General features: G+C 37.1%; 1 protein-coding gene and 1 pseudogene across 2 annotated transcripts in view; one reads left to right on the forward strand and one right to left on the reverse strand.

Annotated features, from left to right (window-relative positions):
• Positions 1-17934: 17934 nt before the first annotated feature.
• Positions 17935-18750, reverse strand: LOC131512034 (ferritin light chain-like; annotated as a pseudogene).
• LOC131512033 (arylacetamide deacetylase-like 2) overlaps positions 18440-27699 on the forward strand; it is a 195443-nt gene continuing 186183 nt past the window's right edge. The window contains exon 1 of one of the 2 annotated variants that reach the window (XM_058730242.1): positions 18440-18526. The gene's annotated coding sequence lies outside the window, so the exon portion shown is untranslated. The remainder of the gene's footprint in view (positions 18527-27699) is intronic. The other variant, XM_058730244.1, reaches the window with a different exon arrangement.

Raw genomic sequence — 27699 nt, forward strand, 5'->3', positions numbered from 1 at the left:
GATTACATCACATTTGTATAAAATCTTGTACTTTATCTGGTCTTATTCCTATTTTGTGCTTGAAGTGATTATAAGGTTATTTTTGGTATGTGTTTCACCAAGAAGTTTCATCTTTTGGCAGATCCGGCAACTATTCTATACAATTTTTGAATTGTTCCAGAAATAGTCATCATTATTGGTAAAATTAAGGCCTTATTTCCTTGGAGAAAAATCAAACTATGTGCTGGAGAAAGCCCAAAGAATGTTTTTGGAGCACCTGCCATATATTTAGCTTGAATAATTTTTTTATTTAACAAATATGTTAGTGCCAATTTCATAGATGGCAAGGATGCCCAGCCTACCCAGAGACTTGTGAGAAATAGTAAATGGTTACCATTTTAACCACTAAGTTTGGGGGTGATTTGTTATGCAGTACTATTGTGGCAATAGGTAACTGATACAGAATTTGTTATCCTCAAGTCAAATGCTACTATAAAAAAAACCCCTGAAATATGTGGCACTTGCTTCTGATTCAGCTCCAAATATAGGCTTTGAAAGTAGCGAGAAAACTGTTAGCAAAAGCTAGAATAGAAATAAAGAAACTGCTAGGGTAGACTGGAAAAACTGTGCCCCATGTTAAATGGTGGCAAAATAATTTGTAAAACTTTTACCTGTGGTAACTGGAAAAATAGAAAATGTACTTAATGAATTTTTGGAGTTGAGCAAGGAGATTTTCACACAGAATGTTAAAATAGTCAGCTTTTTCTAGCTACATGTGATAAAATGCTACATGAAAGATGAGACGGAGAAAACCCTGGCCAGTCTGCAAGCAGAATGTAGAGGGAATACAGAGGACATATGGGTTGGAATTGGAAAATAAAGCTGTTTCTCATCTCCATCCACTTGAGTCAGTAAATTATCAAAGTAATATAGGTATTAAGGAAAATATCAAATGAAGGGTGTAGCCCAAAGAACCTTTGCTAAAGTCTCTGAAAAAATTAAGGGGTTGCCTGGTATACCTCTGAAGCAACAATAAGGCTTTTAGGTATCATAAAAATGTTGCCTACAGCAGCCTGGCCTAACCAAAGTATCACTGATTAAGTCTAGACAGAGGGACCTTTTTTCAAAAGAATTGCTGGTGTGAATTTTGCTGAATGAGGTGTAGTCCAGTCATACTCATTGGAAACTTACAAAAATATTTGGGAAAATATTACTTTTACATGTGTAAGTGCTTGGGCTAAAAGGTTGTGAGACTGTTCAAAATGCAAAAAGGCCTTTGGAGTCATAACCCTCTATAAACAGAAAATAGGATAACACAAGTTGCTTAAGGAGCATACTTTCCCTTACCCTCTCATGAGAGTTTTGAGGAAAACAAGGAACAGAGAGGTTACAGTATAGAACAAGTTTTCTACTTGGCTACTGAAGTCCTGCAAAAAATAGGAAGACAAAGAATGAACAACATACAAGAAGACTTGGTAAGTAAGATTGGTAGAAAATTCAATTGGGGTGGGGGAGGGGGCAGACATAAGAGAAAGAGATTGAGAGAGAGGAAGCCATGGAATTTGTTTCAAAGAAGTAAGGTTTAGTAGACTAGCACACTGGGGTGTAAGAGGGACATTGACACATTCCCCTCACCACCTTTGTGAGAGAGTGGTAGGGGGAAATGTTAGAAATAAAAGGTAAATTTCAGGGTAAAGATGTAGAGAAGTTTGTTTACTAAGTAATGGTGGATATAGAGAGCGATCATAAGTTCTTATTTTCATGGAATAGTCATAGTTTATACCTAATGCCCATTAGTCTTCTCTGGTTTACCATCTGTCATGTCTACAACCCAATTTGGACAATAAATTCTATGGTCATCACACACAAATGGCACTTGGGAATTTTTTTAGAGGGAAGGGAGGAGTGGGAATTTGGGTGAAAAGAGAAAACACGTGTTTGTTGAGTGTATGAATGGATGCAACTAATGAAATGGTGGGATGGACAGAGAGAGAGGATAAAGACAGGGTCTCAGGTTCTTAGGAGTGACTCAGGATCCTTTACAGGTTTAGCTTGAAGAATTTCATTAGTCTCTTTCTAGACAGACTCAAATTTCTCTGAAGATAACACATCTGAAGTCTAGATTTATCCTGCTTCTGAAGGGGTTCTTTTTTTGTTTGTTTGTTTGAAGTTTATTTTGAGAGAGAGAAAGAGAGAGGGTGGGGCAGAGAGAACAAGGGACAGAGAGAATCCCAAGCAGGATCCATGCTATCAGTGCAGAGCCTAATGTGGGGCTTGATCACTCGAAATGTGAGATCATGACCTGAGCTGAGATCAAGAGTCAGACACTTAACCAACTGAGCCACCCAGGTGCTCCTGAAGGGGTTCTAATCCACAAAGGTAAATGAATTACTTAGTTTCTCTGTGTGAAAATAGTAGCACGTCCCTAGATTGAGATCTTTATTTGCTAAAAATGATCTCTTTGCTGATTACTAAGTTTAAACATTCCCCTAAATTTAATATTAATTCCTCTTCATTCTATTGCCTGGATTTTAGAAAACTTTTTTTTTTTTTTTTAACCAGTCGGAGGTAGCTTTTCTTTCTTTTTCTATTTTTTCTTTGTCTTCATGTTTAAAAAAAATTTTAATGTTTATTTATTTTTGAAAGACAGAGAGAAAGAGTGTGAGTGGGGGAGGGGCAGAGAGAGAGGGAGACACAATCTGAAGCAGGCTCCAGGCTCTGAGCTGTCAGCACAGAGCCCGATGTGGGGCTTGAACTCACGAACTGTGAGATCATGACCTGAGCTGAAGTCGAATGCTTAAGCGACTGAGCCACCCAGGAGCCCCTCTTCCTTCATTTTTAAAATATTTATTTCCAGAGGCACCTGGGTGGTTCAGTTGGTTAAGTGTCCAACTTTGGCTCAGGTGATGATCTCACCACTTGTGGGTTTGGGACCCACGTTGGGATCTGTGCTGACAGCACAGAACTCAGAGCCTGCTTTGGATTCTGGGTCTCCCTCTCTCTCTGCCCCTCCCCCGTTCACACTCTGTCTTTGTCTCTCAAAAATGAATAAACATTAAAAAAAATTTAAATATTTATTTCCCAAAACATTGATTTTACTAAATTTTTATCAATTAAAATGTACCACAGATGTGTGTGTGTGTGTGTGTGTGTGTGTGTGTGTGTGTGCGTGTGCGTGTGTGTGTTGGTAGTGGGGAGTTGTGCTCAGCAGTTTTATAATCTTGCTTCAGAATGGCTTTACTGGGAATTACCCAGGTTTGATATGAATAAATAGAATGAAAGGCCATGAATGTAGACCATATCCACCCAAGAACCTGCCAACCACATACTCTTTCTATACCACTGGGTTTAACAATTGCTGTTAGATGATTTTGGAAATATGTCACACAAATAAATATTTTTCCTACTACTTGATTCAAAAGTTGGCCTAGGCAGGTCGTGCAATACTAGAGCTTGCCAGTGAAAATGTTTGTCATACTATGGCAGAACCCAGCTGACTTGTCATCTCTAGTGGAGTGCTCTTCCGACCCATGGCACATACAGTGTCATTCTTGAGACAAAATGAGTCTGTTAGGAAGAGGTTTGGAGTATTCCAGTAGACAGAGTCTATTTTTCATGTACAGCTTTTATATACAGTCACATGTTTCCCAGTTCCTGAATTTTAGGAATGTAATGCTGAAGTCAATGTTGGCTGAACTTCATTTAAAAGACATAATGCATGAGAAAGGCCTTAAGACTTCAGTTACAGTAAATCCAACAACAAAAAATAATTTCCATATCACGAAGGAGAATAAACTAAGTAATTTAAACAATTTAGCTTCTAGGTTCTTCAGGCTAATTGCAGTCACAACACAGAAGGAGCCTTTTAATCAGGTTCAAAGAATGATTCCAAAAAGGAAAAACAAAGTAAAACTACTAGTCAAAGTATTTTGCCAACATATGTGAGAGCATAGGTACGTATCTGAAAGTAGCAGGCTTTTTAGTAAAGGTTACTGAAAATTTACTCCATAATGTGGCATCACATGCACAGTGAAAATTCACCACATGAAAGATTTGGTCACTGGGAAAATTTAGAATAGAAATGCTATAAGAATGTGGAGTACATGCTGTTGTAAAATCATGAATGAACACTAAAGAAATTAGTGTGCTAGGAAACAACTATTGAGAGAATAACTGATCTGTGAATGTTTTAAAAACATGAAAATTCTAGAAGGTAATTATTTTGGTTGCATAGACAACTTTGTAAATTTAGAGAAATTTCTTAATTTATTGCATAAATGTGTTTAAAATGCTTTATAGGGTCAAGGCAATTGTTAGAGTGAATTACAGGCATATTCTAACATATAATGTGTGGTTGAGAAAATTTGAAGGAGAGGGTTGCAGAAATGTGTGTGTGGTGGGGGTGGGGGAGCAGTCTCAGTCCATCTGAGCTAGGATTCAGACTACTTCAGACAGGTTTGATGAGCTGCTGTCAGCAAGAGAGCATCTGGCTGGAGGAAGGGACTTCCCACGTGTACTGTCTGAAATATTAGATGCTCCAGTTGGTCCTTAAGTCATCTGAACTGTGGAAAAGACAACTTCAAGGCATGGCTGCTCTAGCCTATCCAATTCTTCCCAGATAGTATAAGTGATGAGAATAGGCTAGAGAAGGAAAAATATGAATATATGGTATGCATTCCCTGGGAATTCAAGGAAATCTTCCTGAGTTGGGGCAGGTATCCAACTGGGTGTGATCATGTTACATGAAATACTCATCTCACATAAGATGGGCTAGAGCAAATGAAATCAAGTCATTATGTAAATTTGACCCCATTTATAAACACAAGCTGGTAAGCTCTGGAGCTGTTCAAGTTATAGACTTACAAAGAATTATACATTGCCATGCCCTCTGCTCCCCTCCCACAGTCTCTTAAGCAAAGGGAATATGCTATCCTATGTATTTTTCCATATTGACACCATCTCTTGGAATTTTAGCCTCTGTAGTATGCTGCAAGATGTGTGAACAAATTAATCAAAAAAACAAAAACGGAAACAAACAAACAAAAAAAACCAACCCAAAACCAAAACCAAAAAACCAAAACAAAACAAAAAAACCTCTGCTCACATGGGGTATTTTCCTTAACCATGTTAGCTTCTTGGCCCAACACAGTTTAAAATTAGATAGCCTCTGAATCTTAGTTTATTTGTTGGAAAGTGTTGAAGATTAACAAAACTATTTGTTGTTTTTGTTCCAAGGAAGAAAATGATGAAATCTTTGTTTTCTTTATAAGTTGAGCCAATATATTTCAGACTGAGATGCTCTGAGAATATACATTCTTTTATAAAGTGTAAACATTTTGGGGAGAATCTGGTTTGTTTTCTGTCAAATATGTTAGCGCAACTTTTCTGAAAACAGCTCACCAAATGACAGACTGGAATCAGAACAATAAGCAGCATCTCAAGGAGAATCCTGGAACCATTTTATGACTCTTAAAGATTTGTGATAAATTTTTTCTCTTAAAAAAAAGATTGTTTTTGCTAAAGTAAATCAAGAAAAATCTAATTTACTGAGGCACATAGAGAAAATAGTTCTCTAAATGACAATTCAGTCTATTTTCTTAGGTAAAATCATGCTGTTTCTTCTATTTCTTTAAACAGATAACCTGTTTAAACAAGGGACAAAATAATGTCGTATCTTGCTACCATTTGCAGTTGAAAAGGGTGGAGGTATGATACTGTGTATATAACTCTGGTGGCCTCTGGGAAAGAATCCAGGATATGGGGAAGGCAGAGGATAAGGAATAATTTTTTTTTTTAGTATTATACAATCTTTTGTTCTGTTTAGTTGTTTAAGCATGTGATATTTCTTATTTAAATTAAACAAATAAATCATTGAAAATGTAACCCATATGTGCAGCTTAGACCTTCCTCTGCTCCAGACACATGCCTTTACTCCCTGTCATGTCTTCATCTCTAGTACAAAGGGGACATAGACTATTCATTCTATTCTTCCCCATTCCATGGTTGAGGTGAAGAACCCAGAGTGGGAGATAATTGTCCAAGGATATACAACTGGTTAGTGCCAATGTCTAGACTAGAGCTCCAGGTATCTTAATTCTAGGGAGGTGCTTTTCTCACCGCATGGCCCTATAGGGAGAGAACAAACCGTGTTGGCTTTAAGAATGATCTTCTGTTCCATTCTTTCTTCCTGGTGCTGCTCACTAAGGCTGATAACCTCTGTATCTCATGTCCGAGGGCCTCCTGCCTAGCCTTTCGGCACCAACTGACTAGAATAATAAAACCATAAAGTGTCCTAACTTAGGCCTTTTTAATTTGAGGTCTAGAGATAGGTCTCAGGAAATCTTGCATATAATTAAGAGCTAAGAACTCTGGGGAGAGAGCTGTTCCTGTGAGCTTCATTGCCAAGTAAGACGAAGAAAACTTTTATACCCAGAAGAGAAAGATATAAAAGCAGTCAGATACCCAAATGTCTTCATAACAACCTGCTTACCTGCTAGAACACATCCAAGTGTTGGAAAGTCATCACCAACAACAATAAAATTCACTTGGACATTTAGCTCTATTTTAAAGTACTGGAGTGAATCTTTTCTTGCCCTTGCTACAGCCTATGTCCATTATGTGTGGTCCTTACTTTGAAGAGCCCAGGCTGATAGAATAGCCACTATCAGAAACATGCTGCCATGGCAGGAATGAAAGAGAGTTTAGAGCATATCACACCAAGAAATAAATGTTCAGCCAGGAAGTGGCATACATTATTTGTGCTTTCAGCTCATTGGCCAGAATGGTTACATGGGCTCAACCAACCACTGGGATCCAGAAAGTGCTATCATGCCATGTGCCTGGAAGGCAAAGAGCTGGAAATATTCAGTGAGCAGAATTCATTACTACCATTTTTCTAAGTGGCTAGCAGTCCTGTCCTAGTTCTAGCAATTTCTTAAATGCCAAGAAAACTTAAGCCACATAGACAACAAAGGTGATTGAAAACTCTCACAGCAGTAGGATATGCTACTGTAGTTGTTCATTTCAGAGTGCCTGTCTGTCCCTCTCCACTTCCATGATGAAGAGACAGGTCTTTGGGGTCATGCTTGTAACATATTATTGCCTTTCTCCACAACAGAGTGGACCAGGGATTCACACTCATCCTGGTGGGGGTCAATCTGTTGGTTAGCCTATAAACAAATGTATTTTTGTGACACAGAGTTTATGGTCAAACAGATGTGGGGCCTATGAATCAAATGATTTTATAGAGTTGGGCCTAGGGCAGGGAATTTCAGCCATATTCATACTCTTTAATTAATCAATCAATCAGAAATTGCCTGGGGAGAGTAGCCAATGATCAGAGAGGATGAGAATAAATGAGGTAAAGTTTTATATGCAGTCCTGGAGAAGGAGAGGGTGAGAGAATGAGAGAGAAAGAGAGAGAGAGAGAGGAAGAGAAAGAGAGAAACATAACTTTAGTGGTTTCTAAATCCCAGTTGTATTCCCAAGAGGCCAACTGTGCTTCATTTCTGTGAGACAGCTTTATAGCTTCTCAGTAGTCTTCTCATTTGATTTGAGCTGCTTTCTTATCCATATTAAATGAATTGAGAATCCTAGTCACTCTGCCTCGGCCTGGATTGTCATACCTAGTCTATGCCGAGTCTATGTAGAAATTTTAAAACTCATACTGAGGTGGGGTGTATGGTTGGGCGCTAAGAGAGAAGAACCTCATTGTAAACTTGTATTAACTTCATTTCATTACGTATTAGTATTCTCAATGATCTGGCATCTGGGGACTCGCTGACCTGGAAGAGGCTGCCTCTCCCAGGATTCATTTATTCCTAGAGATAGCAAACATCTTGCCTGGGAATGCACTTTGCATATGCAAATGAACTAATCCAGAGGACATCCAACCCTCACTTCCTCACAGGCTCACTCCAGGCCATATTCTCCTGCCCTATCCACTCCAAGGGCCAGGTACCAAACAACTCAAGACAGCCGCTAAGTCCAGAGCCTGCTGAAATTATTCAAACTAGAAATCTTAAACCTGCTTGTCCTGCCATGCCCTTTTCTTTCCATAAAAAAACACAACAGAGGCTCTTGCCCCTGCTTTCTCTTCTCCCCCTCTGCCTCCTGATCCTCCCTGGTCAGGTGGGCCCTGCATGGTGTGTCAGGCCTCCTGTTTCTAAGGATCTTTAAATCTAAAACTTCTTCCTTCATGACAATCATGTCCATTTCTGCCTGTCTTATCATATCTGATTAAAACGAATCCAAGGTACATTTTAAAACAAAACCTCTGTTTTCTTCTGGGCCTCATTCTTAGATCACCTATTGATTAGCTTGTCTAAAGAGTAAGGACCCGCTGTTCTGAAAGGTGGTCCTCTCAGATATCCAAATTATAAGCTGTCTGATGACATAGAAAAGAAAAAGTAATTACTTTTCCCTCTTATTTTTATGTATATGAAATGAATCACTCTTCTATTTTTATGTAAAAGTCAGTACTAAATGTCATAAACATGCTCTCTCTTGGGCAGAACTTGAAAACACACATATGTCCTTCCCCTTTTTTTTTCCCAGACTCTGCAAACCACCATCCTTTTATTATGACAACAAAACAATGACCTCAGTTCTGTCAGAATTAAATTACTGATATTAAAATCCTCTTGTTTGGACTTTATGTGGGGTCTGGGACAGTCCTAGATGGTATTTGGCTAGAGAATGCGGAAATGCCTGCGTTGTGATACTGATATATCTCTCTAGGGAAGGCTCATGGCACAATTCTCTCTCTCTAAACCCCTGGCTTTACTCCTGTGTATAGTAAGCTGGCATTCAGGCACATACAGCGTTTGTTAAAAATATCCACCTCCCTTTAGCTCCAGAACCTCGAGACACGCTGATTTAGTATAACATTACCTCCTTTAGTTCTCCTCTCAGTGTTGGTGTAAAAATTTTAAAATTGTATCCCAGCTGTCTTGGGTTCTCAGACATTGGATTTTTTTTTTTTTTCTGGTTCCGGAAGAATGGACTATACAAGCCCAATATGCTGAGTAAGCAGCCCCCGTGACTGTTCCTTCCCAAGTGTGTTAGTCAAGGTCTAGTCGTGAAGACAAAACTACATCAAATGTTTCAAGCGGACAGGAATTAAATATAGGGATGCAGGAGACTCCAGGGAAGTGCCGGAAGCTACTGCTGAGGCCACAGCCACCTCACAGCCCCCAGGCTGAAGAATGAGAGGACACGCACTGCTAATCAGTCTCCACATCTCTGTAGCAAGAATACATTGTCTCTTTTCCCCTCCCTTTCCCCCTTAATACCATTTTAATATATTTTCACTCAAACCAGTGCAGTTCAGTGTCCCACATTCGGTCAATGGAAGCCTCATCTCCTTGGCCCCTGAGTCCTTTTCACATGTCACAGCAGTCCTTGTAGCTTCCTCTTTTCTAATCACTCATGTGCCTCTCATTTGTTACCTGTTCTAGAACTCTGATTGGGAGGTGCTACAGGGATGTGGTTCCCAGGCTTTCAGCCCTGTGACACCAGAGAAGAGCAAGAAAGGGTGCAGAAGCGATGTTGAGTGCTGAAAGACAATTTGTGACACCATTTTTATCAGGATGTTACAATGCCTTATCTATCACTCAGAGACAAATGCTCTGTCTAAAGGGCTAATGACTTAAGATACACTACAAAGCCTGCCCTGGTTCAAGGGTAGGGGATACAGATTTCATTTCTGGATGTTAGGAAATGAAAGAATTTATGACTATGTTTCCAAATGATCACAGTATTCTGTCTACCTTTTAAAATCTATTGAAGCTTTTGTTGTGAATATATATTATTTATTATTTATTTATTATTATTTATATTTTATCATTATAAAATTTCATTTAATAAAATATTTAATATTTAATAAAATATTAAATTTTATTTATTTATTTATGTATTTATTATTAAATATTTACAGGCAGTTTTCACAAATGTCTTATGTTTATTTGAAAATAAAGCATGTTCTCTTTTATTATGGTATAGAGTTTAATATGGATCTATATAGTCTACCTTATTCATTTTGCTATTTAGAACTTTGCTATCTTTGCTAAATATTTTCCATTTTATTTCACTAGATTTGAGAGGAGTATGTTAATTTATTAGTTGTGTCTGTCTTTTTCCTTATTCATCTCCTCTGGTTTCTGCTTTATAAAGTAGCTACCATGTTCTTTTAGTGTAGATTTTAAATAAAAATTTTAATTTGATTATAGTTGACAATCAATGTCAAATTAGTTTCAGGTACAAAACACAGTGATTTGACAAGTTTATACATTATACTATGCTCATCACAAGTACAGCTACCATCTGTTACCAGACAATGCTATTATAATATCATTGACTATATTCCTTATGCTATGCTTTTATTTCCATGACTCATTCACTCCATAACTGGAAGTCTGTATCTCCCACTCCCCTTCACCCATTTTGCCCATCCTTTTACCACCTTCCCTCTGGGAATCATCAGTTTGTTCTTTCTGCTTATAGGTCTGATTCTGCTTTTTGTTTCTTGTTTTTTTTTTTCATTTGTTTTGTTTTTAGATTCCATGTATGAGTGAAATCATATGGTATTTGTCTTTCTCAGTCACACTTATTTCTTTAGCATAATACCCTCCAGATCTACCCATGTTGTGATGAAAGGCATGACACAGTCTTATGACTGTAATGAAAGGCATGACACAGTCTTATGACTGTGTAATATTCCATTGTATATACATACTACATCTTCCTTATCCATTCATCTAGCAATGGACACTTAGATTGCTTTCATAATTTGACTTTGTAAATAATGCTGCCATAAACACAGGGTTGCATATATCCTTTTGAATTGCTTTCTCATTTTCTTTGGGTTAATACCTAGTAGTGGAATTATTCAATCATATGGTATTCCCATTTTTAATTTTTTGAGAAACCTCTATACTGTCTTCCACAGTGGCTGCACCAATTTACATTTGCACCAACAGCGTACAAGAATTCCTTCATTTTCGGGGCGCCTGGGTGGCGCAGTCGGTTAAGCGTCCGACTTCAGCCAGGTCACGATCTCGCGGTCCGTGAGTTCGAGCCCCGCGTCAGGCTCTGGGCTGATGGCTCGGAGCCTGGAGCCTGTTTCCGATTCTGTGTCTCCCTCTCTCTCTGCCCCTCCCCCGTTCATGCTCTGTCTCTCTCTGTCCCAAAAATAAATAAAAAACGTTGAAAAAAAAAAAAAAAAAAAAAAAAAAGAATTCCTTCATTTTCACAACCTTTACAAAACTTTTTATCTTTCTGCCTTTTTGATTTTAGCCATTCTGCCAGGTATAAGGTGATATCTCATTGTGGTTTTGATTTGCATTTCCCTGAAGATTAGTGATGAGCGTCTTTCAAGAGTCTGCTGGTTATCTCTATATAGTCTTGGGAAAATGCCTATTTGGGTCTTCTGCCCATTTTTAAATCAGATTCTTTGTGTGTTTGCTTTTGTCGTTGAGTTCTATAAGTTCTTTATATATTTTGGATATTAGTCCCTTATCAGATATATCATTTGCAAATATCTTCTCCCACTACATAGGTTGCCTTTTTGTTTTATTAAGTAGGATTTCCTTCACTGTGGAGAGGAAAGCTTTTTATTTTGATGTAGTCCTCATAATTTATTTTTTATTTTGTTTCCTTTGCCTTAGGAGACATATGTACAAAAATGCTGCCATACCCAGCTGATGTCAGAGAAATTACTGCCTGTGTTCTCTTCTAGGATTTTTATAGTTCCAGGTCTCACATTTATGTATTTAATTCATTTTGAGTTTATTCTTGTGTATGATGTTTGAAAGTAATAGTTTCATTTTTTTTACATGTAGCTGTACCAGCACCATTTATTGAAGAGATGTCTTTTATCCATTGTATATTTTTGCCTCCTTTGTTATAAGATTAATCAACCATATAAATGTGAATTTATTTCTGGGCTCTCTATTCTGTTCTATTGATCTCTGTGTCTATTTTTGTGCCCGTACCTTATTGCTTTACTATAGCTTTGTAGTATATCTTGAAATCTGGGATTGTGATTCCTTCAGCTTTGTTCTTTTCCTCAGATTGCTTTAGCTAGTCAGGGTCCATACAATTTTGTGGTTCCCTACAAATTATTTATTCTATTTCTGTGAAAAATGCTGTTGGTATTTTGACAGGGATTGTATTGACTCTACAGATTGCTTTGGGTAATATGGACACTGTAACAATATTAATTCTTCTAATGTATGAGCATGGAATATCTTTACGTTTGTGTCATCTTCAATTTCTTTCATTAAAGTTTTACAGTATTCAGAGTATATAAGTTTTTCACCTCCTTGGTTAAGTTCATTCCTAGGTATTTTATTCTTTTTGGTGTAGTTGTAAATAAAATTATTTTCTTAATTTCTCTTTCTGCTATTTTATTATTGGTGTATAGAAATGCTCTTGATTTCTGTGGATTAAGTTTTTTATCCTGCAGCTTTACTGAATTCATTTATTACTTCTAGTATTGTTGTTGTTGTTCTTGGAGTCTTTAGGATTTTCTATGTGTTCTATCACATCATCTGCAAATAGTGACAGTTAAACTTCTTCTGTACCAATATGAATACTTCTTATTTCTTTTTCTTCTCTGATTGCTGTGGCTAGAACTTCCAGTATTTTATGTGTAGATATTAATAACTTTTTATTATGCATTTTAGTAGTTAGCATCATGAAGTGTACTTTTCTTGGTCTCATTTCATATTTGGGGGCTAAATTATGCTTTGATTGAAAAGAGTATTGTGATTCCTACTATTTGTTCATTTACATTTTTGTTTGCCATCATCTTATCTGCGTTATAATCCTTCAGAGTCTCCTTGTTTTGAATGTTTCTACAAACAGAGGTTAGAGTTATGTTTTGCTTTGGTCGCCAACCTGAATTTTGTAATAGATACGATACTCTATTTACATTTAACTAAACAACCTATTCCTCTGGTCCAGTTCAGTCATGGTTTATGTTATATTTATTCTGTGCCTATGTTTCTATATATAGAAGTATACGTGTATACAAACATACATTTTCACTATGTAGAATTCTTCTATTTTGACATTTGTTTTGGCATTTAGAACTTTTTTTACACCAGTTTTAGATTCACAGAAACATTAAGAGGGAGGATGAGAGATTTTCCATATACTCTCTTCCGCCATACATGCATAGCACACCTCCCTCTATCAATAATCCACCAGAGTGGTACATTTGTTACAACTGATGGACCTACACTGACACATCATAATCACCCAAAGACTATAGTTTACATTAGCTGTATGTATAACTCTTGGTGTTATACATTCTATGGGTTTGGACAAATATATAGTGACATGTATCTGCCATATGGTACCCTTATTTTCACTTCTCTAAATATCCTCTGTGCTCTGCTTATTCATCCCCCTCTCACAACCACTGATCCTTTTACTGTCTTCATAGTTCTGCATTTTCCAGAATGTCACATAGTTGAAATCATATGCTTTGTGGCCTTTTCAGGTTGGCCTCTTTCACTTAGCAATATGTATTCAATATTCCTTCATGTCTTTTTATGGCTTGATAGCCCATTTCTTTTTAGAACTAAATAATATCTCATTGTCTGGAGTTATCACAGTTTATTTACTTATTCATCTACAAATGGATATCTTGGTTTCTTCCAAGTTCTACCAATTATGAATAAAGCTGCTATAAACATCTGTGTGCAGATTTCTACATGAACATAAGTTTTCAACTCCTTTAGGTAAATATTAAGGAGACTATTTGCTAGATTATGTGGCAAGAATATATTTAATTTTTTAGAAACAGCCAAACAGTCTTCCAAAGTGGTTGTAGCAGTTTGCATTCCCACCACAGTAAGTGAGAGTTCTTGTCACTCTAAATTCTGGCCAACATTTGTTGTTGTCTGTTCTAGATTTGGGTCATTCTTATAAGATGTGTAATTAATATCATCATTGTTTTAATTTGTATTTCCCTGATTACACATTATGTGGAGCATCTTTTCACGTGCTTATTTGCCATCTGTGAATCTTCTTTGGTAATATGTCTCTTAAAGTCTTTGGGCCATTATTTAATCACATCATTTGTTTCTTTATTTTTAAGAATTCTTTTTATAGTTTGGATAACAGTACTTTATCAGCTATATCTTTTGCAAATATTTTCTTCTAATCTGTCCCTTATTCTCTCATTCTCTTGATATTGTCTTTCAAGAGTAGGAGCTTTTAGGGGCACCTGGGTGGCTCAGTCAACCTTTGGCTCAGGTCATGATCTCGCGGTCCGTGGGTTCGAGCTCCGCGTCGGGCTCTGTGCTGACAGCTCAGAGCCTGGAGCCTGTTTCAGATTCCGTGTCTCCCTCTCTCTGACCCTCCCAAGTTCATGTTCTGTCTCTCTCTGTCTCAAAAATAAATAAACATTAAAAAAATTTAAAAAAAAAGAGTAGGAGCTTTTAATTTTAATAAGTTCAGTATATCCATTCTTTCTTTCATAGATCATGCTCCTTGTTATATTTCAAAGTCATAGACATACCCAAGGTCATCTAAGTTTTCTTCTATATTATCTTCCAGAAGTTTTATAAGTAAGCATATTACATTTCAGTCTGTGATCCATTTGGGGTTAATTTTTGTGGGAGGGGTGTCATGTCTGTGTCTAGATTTTTTTTCTTTTTTGCATATAGATACCCAGTTATTCTAGCATCATTTATTGAAAAGGCCGTATTTGCTCCATTGAATTGCCTTGACTCCAAAGGAATCAATGATCAGTTGACAATATTTATGTGGGTTTATTTCTTGGCTTATAATTTTGTGCCATTGATTGATCTGTCTCTTCTTTCCCCAATACCACACTGACTTGATTACTGTAACTTTATAGGAAGTCTTAAAGTTGGGCAGTATCAGTCCTTCAACTTTCTTCCCCATCAATATTGTGCTGACTACTCTGGGTATTTTGCCTCTCCATATAAACGTTAGAATCTGTTTATCAACATCCATGAACTTGCTGGGATTTTGATTGGGATTGCATTGAATCTATAGATCATGCTGGAAAGAACTGACATCTTGACAATATTGTCATTCCATACATAAACATGGAAAATCTCTCCATTTATTAGGTCTTTGATTTCATTCATTGGGGTTTTATAGTTTTATCCATAGAGATCTTGACGTATTTTGTTAGACTTATACATAGATATTTCATTACTTTTGGGTGCTAGTATAAATAATACTGTGGTGTTAATTTTAAACTCAACTTGTTTATTACTAATGTATAGGGAAGCAATTGACTTTTGTATATTAAGCTTTTATCCTGCCAGCTTTTTTAATGCTTATTAGTTTCAGGAGGGTGGTGTTTTTTTGTTTTTTGTTTGTTTGTTTTTGAGTCAAATTTTTGGGATTCTCTTTGGGATGAGATTAGCATGTTCCCTAGTTTCAGTTACATACAGTCAATGAATGTTTGGAAGGAGATGATCTTTCTGACAGATTATCAGAAAGTCAATGTAGGAGAATAGTAGTGAGAGATATAGAAACCCTGTTTGGATCATTCTTCCTGTCTCTTATTTGGAACAAAAACTTTAAACCTCTGGTGGAAGGGCAGCACATATTATCTCTTTCGTTGAAGGCCCCCTGAAGCTAGTGGAGGAAACAGGAAATTAAAAAAATAATGATAATAATAAAAGAAAAAAGAAAAACCTTCTATTCTGGAAGGAAGAATAAGAAATTGCCCTTGACCTAGACCACTAGAGATTTACTTCTGCTGGTTGAGGGCAGAATTACCAAGAAAGCTCTTTTTTTTTTTTTTTTTTTTTTTTTTGTGAGGCACAAAGGGACAGATCTTGCCTAAGACTGAGGATAAAGAAATAAGTAAAGATAATATTCCTACCTTCTATCACAGGGTAGCTAACAATGAATAACAAGTAACACTAGTCTATCATTGGGAGAAGGGCAAGAAGATAGAATGACATTCTTTGAAGCTTAGGTTCACAGAAAAGACTAAACTCAAGAGTGCAAAGGAAACCCTGAAAAATGTCTTTTAGAAACTCAGCCTCAACCTCAAGTACATGGTAATGCTGGAGGAATGTGAAGCCAATAGTGTGGTTAAGGTAAACAGAACTAGAAACACCCAAACCCTAGGCAACTCCTGATTATGCTGACTCAACTTTTCACATTAAATATGTAGTGGAGGTGTGTCCAATTCCAAACATAAAATACTATATACCTCAGACTTTACTCTCCCACACATGATACTCAGCTTTCAACCAGAAATTACAAGATACAAAAAATGCAAGAGAAAACAGCCTTCTGTTGAGAGACAATGTAATCTGCAGAACCCAGATGGTGAAGCTATTAGGCAGGGTATTAAAAAGAAAAAATTATGATTTATATGTTAAAGTTCTAGTGTAAAAGTTTAAAAAGGTGGTTAATTTATAAGAACATATGGAAAATTTTAGCAGAGAAATGGAAACTGTAAGCAAGTAGCAAATAAAAATACCAGAAATAAAGCTATAGTAACAAAGAAAAAGATAAGTCAAAACAAAGTATTCAAACTAAAATAGAGAAAGAGAGAAAAGCCAGTGCATCTGAGAACCATGGGGCAATGTCAAATGGTCTCAAATATGAGCTTTTGGAATCACAGGATGAAAAAGAAAATAATGAGGAGAAGAAATATTTGATAATTGCTAGAATGTCTCCCAAATAATGAAAAACTTTAAATCATAGATCTGAAAATCGCATAGAACACTCACTAGAATAAAATACTAGAAAGGAAGAAAAGGAGGAGGGAGGAAAGGAGGGAGAGAACCCCTAGACACATCATACTTAAACTATTAAAAACCAAAGATAAAGATGAAATCTAGATGGCAGAGAGGGGAAAAGACACATTATATACAGAGGAACAAAGGCCAGAATTTAAGCAGATTTTTATCATAAACTTTCTAAGCCTGAAGATGATGGAATGTCATTTTTGAAAGTGCTGAAAGAGGGGGGGAAATGACCACCCCAGAAATCAGCACCCAGTTACTTTACCACTGGAAAACAAAAAATGTAGACTTTATGGACAGGAAAGAAACAAGAGAATTCATTATCAGTAAACTTTCACTACAAGAAGTTATAAAGGTGGTTCTTTTGGTAGAAAAAATATACCAGACAGAAACTTGGATCTATGCCCACACCTAAAAATGTTGGACATGGTACAAATAAAGGTGAAAATAAAATTTATTTTTCTTATTTTGGTTACTATAAAAGATAACTGACTAAAGAAGAATTAGTAGCAATGTATTTTGCATATACAATGTATAAATGTTTATTGAAACCATTTTAATATTTGGTTATTGAGAAAGCCCATCAAAGTTTATTGCCATAAAACCTCAAGATCATTATTTACCATATCACTTATTCAACACCCACCAGACATCCAACAAAAATCAAAGGTTTTAATATTTTTAAAAATTTTTCTAAAATTATGTCTATATTTTCTCTAAAATTTTTTTGTCTAAAAGGAAACTTATTGTGTGAATACTTGTGGATGATTTTTATTGTGGTTCAACTTCTAAGAATGACTTAATTGCTTTTCCCACTCTGATATCTTTTATGCTTTATAGAAAAAATGGCTAAATTGCCCAATTTGATTCATAACAACAGTCTCCATTTGTTTATCCCAGGCATTTTTCCAATAGTGTTCTCTAAATTTATGGTATTATTTGTCTACCCTCTTCCCCTCTTATCTAAAGTCCAGTTCTGCTTTGGGTAAAATTAGATTTTTTTTTTTTTTTTTTTTTTTTTTTTTTGAGAGAGAGAAAGAGAAGAAAAGAGGTGAGAGGGAAAGTCTTTTATTATATCAGGGGAAAATCCTTTTTATTCTATAATTTTTCTTGTTTTGGGCAGAAACAGATACGTTAAAAAACAGGGTTTTTTTTGTTTTTTGGGTTTTGTTTTTTGGTTTTTGTTTTTTGTTTTTTGTTGTTTTTTTTTTGCTGCAAAAAGCTTCATTGTTTTCATTTGGTCCACGGCTTGGGAGAGGGCTACAGGTGGTTAAAAAGCTGCCTAGTGGCTGCAAGGAGAGACTCGGGCACAAGCCCTGGCACCCGGGGGATGTCAGAGGGACCCTCTCAAAAGCTGCTGGGCTCCAGAGACTTCTAGTCGTGCTCGAGGGTGAGCCTTTCAAAGAGATACTCACCCAGGCCAGCCTGGAGGCCGGAGAGCCTGCGGAGATTAGTCAGATGGTCGCCCATTTGATGAGTTTCACCTCATCTAGGAAGTGATTCTCCAGGAAGTCACAGAGATGGGGGTCTGCACGGGCAGAACCCAGGGCAGGAGGATCCAAAAGACGCGCTTCAGGTTCTTCTCCACCAGCCGGGCGGCTTCCACACCGTCCAGAGTTTTACCCCACGCATCTTGGGACGGCGCGTGCAAGTCCCGGAAGAGGGCGCAGCTGCCGCGCTGGTTTTGCGTCCTCAAAAGACGCTCAGCGCCTTCCCGCTTCTCCTCAGCCACCCCGCGGGAGAAGCGGCCCACGCCCTCCAGAGCCACGGTGGAACTAGAAGCCCAGAGAAAGGTAGGTGTAGAAGGCTCGCAGGTGCTTGCCGACTAGGCGGTTGACGGCGGCCTCCACCTCTGTGGAACAAACTCTGACGAATCTGGGAGCTCATGGTTGGTCGGTAATGAGGAACCAAGTTCAAAATCGGGTGTTGGCTGGCCCCAGGGGCAGAGGGTGGGCAAAAAGATGGCTCCCGACGTTGTGACTGGAAAAAAGGTTGGAGGGTGGTCAGAGGCTGGTAGAAGGGCCAGTTCCGTCCAAACGCTGTTGAAGCAAGAGAGGGATCCGGAGGACTGCCGGGCGCACTGCCAAAACAGTTCGTTATTTTTATATGCATGTTCGTATGTCTTTTTCTGTGCATCTAAATGGACTGTTATGCTTCTAGGTTAAGCCAAACATTTGATCAGTTTTCATATGTTTCTGTGTTAGAGTGGGCAAAAGAAGTCTGCCACAAAAATTTTGTGGTGCTTAGTAAATATAAATTCGATACTACCAGAAGTGATGTAATGTGGTAGATGAGAAACCCCATCCGACTTAGACCCCAACCGCTTCAACAGAAATCTGCACTTCTCATGCTTTCTGTTTATCTCACAACCCTTCATAGACTTCTCATAACCTACAATGATCTCCATCAAAATAGAAAAACAACGTTTTTTTTTAACTCTGTATTTCTGTTTGTGCTCACTGTCATTACTAAACAGTGTATTGAGGATTGTTGTCCTGTTGTGTGTGTGTGTGTGTTTTTCCTTATACGCAAGACAAAATCAGATTAGTGAAGTGCTGGGATTCTCATCAGGGGAGTGACTTAGCTCACCTTATCCACACTTCAAAGATTTCTGTTGCCTCCACCAGGTAGCAGATCTAAACTTTACAGTAGTCCCCCCTTATCTGTGGGTGATATGTTCCCAAACCTCCAGCTGATGAAACCACAGATAGTATACCAAACCCTATATGCACCATAGTTTTCTATACATAGAAACCTATGAAAGTTTAATTTATAAATTAAGCATAGAGATTAACAACTAAGACATAATAAAATAGCACAATTATAATATACTATAATAAAAGTTTTATAAATGTGTTTTCCCTCTCAAATTATCTTAGTGTACTGTACTCATCCTTCTTGTGATGATGTGAGATGATAAAATGCCTACATGATGAGATGGGGTGAATGACGTAGGCATTGTGACATAGTGTAAAACTACTGTTGACTTTCTGATGGTATGTCAGGAGGATCATCTCCGTCCAGATAATGGTTGACCGTGGGTAACTGAAACCATGGAATGCAAAACTGTGGAAAATGAAACTGTGGACAGGGAAGACTTCTGTACATTTTTTCTTCTCATTACTAGAAAAAGAAAGTCATTTCCAATCCATTTTTAAGACTAGACTCCCAGGGTAAGAAATAATAAGGAAGACTTAAAAGGTCATCTAAAGTTATTTGTGACCAAGTTTATAGCTCTTCTCAATTTTCTCAGTTGTTATTAAATGGTGACTACATTTGTACAACATAGTCATTGTTTATTTTGATCACCACAAAATGTCTGTAAAACATACTTGTAAAATGTAAATTGGATAATAATTCAATAAATTGTCTCATAAAATTTAATCTGTCTTCTATAATAACAAACATTTTTATTTATTTTCTGAAAGACCCAGCATTCCTAATAGATATTATACATTTTTGTTTCTAAATATTTTATTTAAAAAGAGAGGGGAGCTCCTGGGTGGCTCAGTCAGTTAAGCGTCTTAACTCTTGATTTTGGCATCATCCCATGGGTTCGTGAGATCTAGTCCTCTGTTGGACTCTGCACTGACAGTGCACAACCTGCTTAGGATTCTCTCTCTCCCTCTCTCTGCCCCATCCCCACTCTCTCTCTCTCAAAATAAATAAATAAACATTAAAAAAAAAAGAAAGAGGGGCGCCTGGGTGGCGCAGTCAGTTAAGCGTCTGACTTCAGCCAGGTCACGATCTGGCGGTCCGTGAGTTCAAGCCCCGCGTCAGGCTCTGGGCTGATGGCTCGGAGCCTGGAGCCTGTTTCCGATTCTGTGTCTCCCTCTCTCTCTCTGCCCCGCCCCCGTTCATGCTCTGTCTCTCTCTGTCCCAACAATAAATAAAAAACGTTGAAAAAAAATTAAAAAAAAAAAAAAGAGAGGAGCACAAATTATAAGAGTAAATCATGTAATCAATTCTCAGATCAAGAAGTAGAACACTAATCTGTCATTCCAGAACTCCCACTTGTCTCCTTCCTAGTGATTGCTGCCACCAAGGTAACTATTATCCTAATTCACCAAATTATTTTTACAAAATTTTTACTTTTATAAAAATGGAATCAAGCACTGTAAGCCTTTCTGTACCTGACTTCTTTAGTTCATGACCATGTTTGTGAGATTCAATCCTACTGTTTTGCACAGCATGTTTGTTACTTTTTGTGGCAGCATAGTATTTCACTGTATGACTTTATTCATCTATTCAACTACTGATGCTGTCCATCATTTATCCTTATTATACATATACATACATATACATACTCTATACAATGTACAGTGCCATATTGAATACAAATGGTGATAGTGGGAGATGTTTACTCATCCATTCCCAAAGTCAGGGGGGAGTTTTCAATATTTCACACTTAAGTATCATTTTTATGACAGTTTTTTATACATACTGTTTATCAGTTTAAGGTAATTCCTTCTCTTTATTAATAATTTCCATTTTTAGGTCAATATTCTTTGTTACAGAAACATTTCTTTTATTCCTAGTTTGCCTAGAAGTTATTTTCCCCCCTGTAGTCTGACATTTTATGAAATGTTTTTCCTGTGTCTGAGACCTATGGTAATGTTCCCTCTTTGTTCCTGAAATAAGTTATTCGTGGTTTCTCTGTTTTTCATTGCTTAATCTTGCTAGGAGACTATCAATTCATTTCTCTTTCCAAAAAATTAATTTTTTTTTTTTTTTTTTTTTTTTTTAGGTTAAGGATATGTTTATTTTTTTTTTTATTTTTTTTTTTTAATTAATTTATTTTTTTTTTAATATATGAAATTTACTGTCAAATTGGTTTCCATACAACACCCAGTGCTCATCCCAAAAGGTGCCCTCCTCAATACCCATCACCCACCCTGCCCTCCCTCCCACCCCCCATCAACCCTCAGTTTGTTCTCAGTTTTTAACAGTCTCTTATGCTTTGGCTCTCTCCCACTCTAACCTCTTTTTTTTTTTTTTTTCCCTTCCCCTCCCCCATGGGTTTCTGTTACGTTTCTCAGGATCCACATAAGAGTGAAACCATATGGTATCTGTCTTTCTCTGTATGGCTTATTTCACTTAGCATCACACTCTCCAGTTCCATCCATGTTGCTACAAAAGGCCATATTTCATTTTTTCTCATTGCCACGTAATATTCCATTGTGTATATAAACCACAATTTCTTTATCCATTCATCAGTTGATGGACATTTAGGCTCTTTCCATAATTTGGCTATTGTTGAGAGTGCTGCTATAAACATTGGGGTACAAGTGCCCCTATGCATCAGTACTCCTGTATCCCTTGGATAAATTCCTAGCAGTGCTATTGCTGGGTCATAGGGTAGGTCTATTTTTAATTTTCTGAGGAACCTCCACACTGCTTTCCAGAGCGGCTGCACCAATTTGCATTCCCACCAACAGTGCAAGAGGGTTCCCGTTTCTCCACATCCTCTCCAGCATCTATAGTCTCCTGATTTGTTCATTTTGGCCACTCTGACTGGCGTGAGGTGGTATCTGAGTGTGGTTTTGATTTGTATTTCCCTGATGAGGAGCGACGTTGAACATCTTTTCATGTGCCTGTTGGCCATCCGGATGTCTTCTTTAGAGAAGTGTCTATTCATGTTTTCTGCCCATTTCTTCACTGGGTTATTTGTTTTTCGGGTGTGGAGTTTGATGAGCTCTTTATAGATTTTGGATACTAGCCCTTTGTCCGATGTGTCATTTGCAAATATCTTTTCCCATTCCGTTGGTTGCCTTTTAGTTTTGTTGGTTGTTTCCTTTGCTGTGCAGAAGCTTTTTATCTTCATAAGGTCCCAGTAATTCACTTTTGCTTTTAATTCCCTTGCCTTTGGGGATGTGCCGAGTAAGAGATTGCTACGGCTGAGGTCAGAGAGGTCTTTTCCTGCTTTCTCCTCTAAGGTTTTGATGGTTTCCTGTCTCACATTCAGGTCCTTTATCCATTTTGAGTTTATTTTTGTGAATGGTGTGAGAAAGTGGTCTAGTTTCAACTTTCTGCATGTTGCTGTCCAGTTCTCCCAGCACCATTTGTTAAAGAGACTGTCTTTTTTCCATTGGATGTTCTTTCCTGCTTTGTCAAAAATGAGTTGGCCATACGTTTGTGGGTCTAGTTCTGGGGTTTCTATTCGATTCCATTGGTCTATGTGTCTGTTTTTATGCCAATACCATGCTGTCTTGATGATGACAGCTTTGTAGTAGAGGCTAAAGTCTGGGATTGTGATGCCTCCTGCTTTGGTCTTCTTCTTCAAAATTACTTTGGCTATTCGGGGCCTTTTGTGGTTCCATATGAATTTTAGGATGGCTTGTTCTAGTTTCAAGAAGAATGCTGGTGCAATTTTGATTGGGATTGCATTGAATGTGTAGATAGCTTTGGGTAGTATTGACATTTTGACAATATTTATTCTTCCAATCCATGAGCAGGGAATGTCTTTCCATTTCTTTATATCTTCTTCAATTACCTGCATAAGCTTTCTATAGTTTTCAGCATACAGATCTTTTACATCTTTGGTTAGATTTATTCCTAGGTATTTTATGCTTCTTGGTGCAATTGTGAATGGGATTAGTTTCTTTATTTGTCTTTCTGTGGCTTCATTGTTAGTGTATAAGAATGCAACTGATTTCTGTACATTGATTTTGTATCCTGCAACTTTGCTGAATTCATGTATCAGTTCTAGCAGACTTTTGGTGGAGTCTATCGGATTTTCCATGTATAATATCATGTCATCTGCAAAAAGCGAAAGCTTGACTTCATCTTTGCCAATTTGGATGCCTTTGATTTCTTTTTGTTGTCTGATTGCTGATGCTAGAACTTCCAGCACTATATTAAACAACAGCGGTGAGAGTGGGCATCCCTGTCGTGTTCCTGATCTCAGGGAAAAAGCTCTCAGTTTTTCCCCATTGAGGATGATGTTAGCTGTGGGCTTTTCATAAATGGCTTTTATGATCTTTAAGTATGTTCCTTCTATCCCGACTTTCTCAAGGGTTTTTATTAAGAAAGGGTGCTGGATTTTGTCAAAGGCCTTTTCTGCATCGATTGACAGGATCATATGGTTCTTCTCTTTTTTTTTGTTAATGTGATGTATCACGTTGATCGATTTGCGAATGTTGAACCAGCCCTGCATCCCAGGAATGAATCCCACTTGATCATGGTGAATAATCCTTTTTATATGCTGTTGAATTCGATTTGCTAGTATCTTATTGAGAATTTTTGCATCCATATTCATCAGGGATATTGGCCTGTAGTTCTCTTTTTTTACTGGGTCTCTGTCTGGTTTAGGAATCAAAGTAATACTGGCTTCATAGAATGAGTCTGGAAGTTTTCCTTCCCTTTCTATTTCTTGGAATAGCTTGAGAAGGATAGGTATTATCTCTGCTTTAAATGTCTGGTAGAACTCCCCTGGGAAGCCATCTGGTCCTGGACTCTTATTTGTTGGGAGATTTTTGATAACCGATTCAATTTCTTCGCTGGTTATGGGTCTGTTCAAGCTTTCTATTTCCTCCTGATTGAGTTTTGGAAGAGTGTGGGTGTTTAGGAATTTGTCCATTTCTTCAAGGTTGTCCAATTTGTTGGCATATAATTTTTCATAGTATTCCCTGATAATTGTTTGTATCTCTGAGGGATTGGTTGTAATCATTCCATTTTCATTCATGATTTTATCTATTTGGGTCATCTCCCTTTTCTTTTTGAGAAGCCTGGCTAGAGGTTTGTCAATTTTGTTTATTTTTTCAAAAAACCAACTCTTGGTTTCGTTGATCTGCTCTACAGTTTTTTTAGATTCTATATTATTTATTTCTGCTCTGATCTTTATGATTTCTCTTCTTCTGCTGGGTTTAGGCTGCCTTTGCTGTTCTGCTTCTATTTCCTTTAGGTGTGCTGTTAGATTTTGTATTTGGGATTTTTCTTGTTTCTTGAGATAGGCCTGGATTGCAATGTATTTTCCTCTCAGGACTGCCTTCGCTGCATCCCAAAGCGTTTGGATTGTTGTATTTTCATTTTCGTTTGTTTCCATATATTTTTTAATTTCTTCTCTAATTGCCTGGTTGACCCACTCATTCGTTAGTAGGGTGTTCTTTAACCTCCATGCTTTTGGAGGTTTTCCAGACTTTTTCCTGTGGTTGATTTCAAGCTTCATAGCATTGTGGTCTGAAAGTATGCATGGTATAATTTCAATTCTTGTAAACTTATGAAGGGCTGTTTTGTGACCCAGTATATGATCTATCTTGGAGAATGTTCCATGTGCACTCGAGAAGAAAGTATATTCTGTTGCTTTGGGATGCAGAGTTCTAAATATATCTGTCAAGTCCATCTGATCCAATGTATCATTCAGGGCCCTTGTTTCTTTATTGACTGTGTGTCTAGATGATCTATCCATTTCTGTAAGTGGGGTGTTAAAGTCCCCTGCAATGACCACATTCTTATCAATAAGGTTGCTTATGTTTATGAGTAACTGTTTTATATATCTGGGGGCTCCGGTATTTGGCGCATAGACATTTATAATTGTTAGCTCTTCCTGATGGATAGACCCTGTAATTATTATATAATGCCCTTCTTCATCTCTTGTTACAGCCTTTAATTTAAAGTCTAGTTTGTCTGATATAAGTATGGCTACTCCAGCTTTCTTTTGGCTTCCAGTAGCATGATAAATAGTTCTCCATCCCCTCACTCTCAATCTAAAGGTGTCCTCAGATCTAAAATGAGTCTCTTGTAGACAGCAAATAGATGGGTCTTGTTTTTTTATCCATTCTGATACCCTATGTCTTTTGGTTGGCGCATTTAATCCATTTACATTCAGTGTTATTATAGAAAGATACGGGTTTAGAGTCATTGTGATGTCTGTATGTTTTATGCTTGTAGTGATGTCTCTGGTACTTTGTCTCACAGGATCCCCCTTAGGATCTCTTGTAGGGCTGGTTTCGTGGTGACAAATTCCTTCAGTTTTTGTTTGTTTGGGAAGACCTTTATCTCTCCTTCTATTCTAAATGACAGACTTGCTGGATAAAGGATTCTCGGCTGCATATTTTTTCTGTTTAGCACACTGAAGATATCGTGCCAAGCCTTTCTGGCCTGCCAAGTTTCAAAGGAGAGATCAGTCACGAGTCTTATAGGTCTCCCTTTATATGTGAGGGCACGTTTATCCCTTGCTGCTTTCAGAATTTTCTCTTTATCCTTGTATTTTGCCAGTTTCACTATGATATGTCGTGCAGAAGATCGATTCAAGTTACGTCTGAAGGGAGTTCTCTGTGCCTCTTGGATTTCAATGCCTTTTTCCTTCCCCAGTTCAGGGAAAAAATTAATTTTTTAACATTTATTTTCTATTGCGTATATTTTCTGTTTCATTTATTTTTGTACTTTTATAATTTATTTTCTTTATTATTACTTATTTTTTCTTCTATACTTTTTCTTGAGTTTAATATAGTTTCATCTTCTTACTTCTTGTGATGAATACCTAAACAATTGATTTTCAGATTTTTCAGTTTCTTAATTATGAATTTAAATTATAAATTTCCATCTCAGCACAGTAATAACTAAATGATGTCTCAAAATACTATATTTCAGTTATTTTTCAGCTCAAATATTTTATTAGGCACTATGACTCATCTTTTACTCATTAATTATGTAAATATGTTGCTTAATTTCTAGAAATTTGAAGATTTTATATTTATTGTTACTGATTTCTATCTTCATTCCACTATAATCAAATAATATATTTGGATTATTGAAATCCCTTTAGATTTGTTGGGTTTGGCTTTTTGGCTCCAATAGAATTTATTTTTGTAAATGTTCCATATACATTTGCCAAAATTGTGTATTCTATCATCCTTTGGTACATTTTAACATAAAAGTATTTTCATTTTGTTAATTGTGTTGCTCAGAATATCTAGCTTTACTAATTTTCTGGACGGTTTTTTTTTTAAGAGTTACCAAATTAGATGTGTTAAATTCCCCCTCCTTGAATGCAGATTTGTATATTACTCTTTTTAAATCTGTCCATTTTTAGCTTTATTAGTAGGTGTATACAATGCAATTTTTATACCTTCCTGGTGGGTGGGATATTTTGTTATTATTAAAGATTGCTTTTAAAAATATTTATTTATTTATTTAGAGAGAAGGGTGGGGAAGGGCGGGGTGGGGGGGACAGAGGACCCGAAGCAGACTCTGTGGTGGCAGCAGACAGCCTCATGCAGAGCTCAAACTCATAAACCATGAGATCATGACCTGAGCCAAAGTCAGATACTTAACCAACTGAGCCACCCAGGTGCCCCAAAGATTGCTTATTATCTTTAGGAATGTTTTTTTGGCTTAAAATAGATCTTATCCCATATTAGTGTAGCAAAGTTAGTTTTCCTTTGGTGTTTGTATACTCTTTCTCATTAGGAGCACATAGTTAGGCTTTCAAAAAATATTTATTTTGAGAGAGAGAGAGAGGGGGAGAGAGCAAGTGTGCAAGTACGCAGGGGAGGGGCAGAGAGAGAGGGAGAATTCCTTCTGGAATTTTTTTTCTTTTTCCTGGAAAACTCCCATTAGTATTTATTTTGAGTTTGTTGTTGTCAAATCCAAGTTTTTGTCTGGAAATAGTTTCTCTCTCTTTTTTTTAAAGAAGATATTCAAAGACTCATGTATTATTTGTTTTTACCTTCATGCATGTGGGAAAAGAAGGGAGTGTCAATTAACCTTTTGTGGCCTGAAAAAGTCACAAACCATAATATATTTTTGAAAACAGTGATGTCAGTATAAATACTGTTACCAGGATAAAAAGTTATAAACTAGGCCAATCAATCAGAATTACAAATACTTTAGGGACTAAAGGTTATTTTTATAGTATGGAACCATTGCTGAAGTTCAGTTATTTTACCAAGTTCCTTTGTTAGCATTAACTCTAACATGGAAATTATGAATCAAAATAATAGCTGCAATAAAAGAAGTTATGTCT

Source organism: Neofelis nebulosa, chromosome 5, assembly GCF_028018385.1.
Source record: "Neofelis nebulosa isolate mNeoNeb1 chromosome 5, mNeoNeb1.pri, whole genome shotgun sequence".
NCBI classification, from domain to species: Eukaryota; Metazoa; Chordata; class Mammalia; order Carnivora; family Felidae; genus Neofelis; species Neofelis nebulosa.